The sequence below is a fragment of the Sinocyclocheilus anshuiensis genome, unplaced genomic scaffold (genome assembly GCF_001515605.1).
Source record: "Sinocyclocheilus anshuiensis isolate Anshui unplaced genomic scaffold, SAMN03320099.WGS_v1.1 scaffold1015, whole genome shotgun sequence".
Taxonomy (NCBI): domain Eukaryota; kingdom Metazoa; phylum Chordata; class Actinopteri; order Cypriniformes; family Cyprinidae; genus Sinocyclocheilus; species Sinocyclocheilus anshuiensis.
Window position 1 is genome coordinate 831,863 of NW_015546029.1, and position 1,401 is coordinate 833,263.

The window sequence follows — 1,401 nt, forward strand, 5'->3', positions numbered from 1 at the left end:
AGATTAAAAAAAAAAAAAAAATTTATTTATTTTACACAATAAAATTTCATTCAAATTTTAATTTGTCCAAAGTTAATCCAAAGATTTTATTTCAAGGTTAAAATTACATTTTAAATCCCACATTTCAATTAAACTTTGCACTGCACTGTAATTATGTATTATAACAAACTCTGTAGCTATAATAATAGTTCTGCAGTTTTATCAACACTTAAAGATGATAGTACTAATAATGTTTATTACAATCACGATAATGACAGTATCTATTCTTATTAGGGATGCGCCGATCCGATATTCATATCTGGTATCGGCTCCGATAGTGCCATTTTTCTCGGATCGGGTATCGAGAGAGGGCCGATCCGTCCTTACATTAAAGTTCACACAAACTCTTTTAAACCCTGGTCCAGTGTTGCCAACTTAGCAATTTTGTTTCTAGATTTAGCAACATTTCAGACTACCCTAGCAACTTTTTCTTCCAAAAGCACCTAGCAACAAATTTAGCTATTTTTCTTTAAGAACTGCCGGGTTTTCCTGTAGTAGACGGAACTAGTGCGCAAACGGCAATCTCATTGGCTGGTCCTCACCTATTATCGTCCCTGATTTGATTTCAGCGAATCAATTCGAGCAAACGCACACAACCTGATTAAGTATGTCCAACTCTTGTTCAAGGCCTAATTTGTGTTTCCCCTGAGCCTCTATTCCAGAGTGTTTCAAACAGGTCCAACAGACATACTGCCGCAAAGTACTCAACAGCTCTGCTCCTTTACAAAGTCAAAAAAATTTAAAAATCAATAAAATTATAAAAAAGCAAAGAACTATAGCCCCTTGTTTTAACTGGAAATTATTATTTCATAAAATATGTCATTTGTTCAATACATCATATATGGAAAAGCATGTTAAGACAGATGCAGACACCAAATCACATTCACATATGTGTCATAAATAAAATAAAGCCAAAGGCAGGCCCAGACTGTATAAAAATCTGTATCAAATTAAAGGGAAAATCTACAGAATTCTGTGGAATAGGCATTTAACAGTTTATGTTAATGGAGCTGAGAATACTAAACCCAAATTGCTAACAAAAAGCATTATCAAATTAAGACCAAATATATTTAATAAAAGTCTACTAAAGGTATGAGGGGCCGTATAGACCATAATTATTGAAAAGCCTCTTACAAACACTAGTGAAATGAAAAACATTGATAAACCCTGATCAACCTTAGCGAAATACATTCATATGCATAACTGAAAAACGTCTCAGGTTACTTATGTAACCATGGTTCCCCGAGTAGGGAACGAGACACTGCGTCCTGTAGGGATCGCTATGGGGAACGCCTCGTCCTGACCCGTGTCTGAAGCATACATTGAAAAAACACCAACTCGTTGGCTGGCGACAGCCATGAC

General features: G+C 35.5%; 1 protein-coding gene across 1 annotated transcript in view; it reads right to left on the reverse strand.

The window, feature by feature from the left end:
- LOC107698718 (attractin-like protein 1) overlaps positions 1-1,401 on the reverse strand; it is a 286,058-nt gene that overhangs the window by 232,126 nt on the left and 52,531 nt on the right. The gene's annotated exons all lie outside the window — the stretch shown is intronic.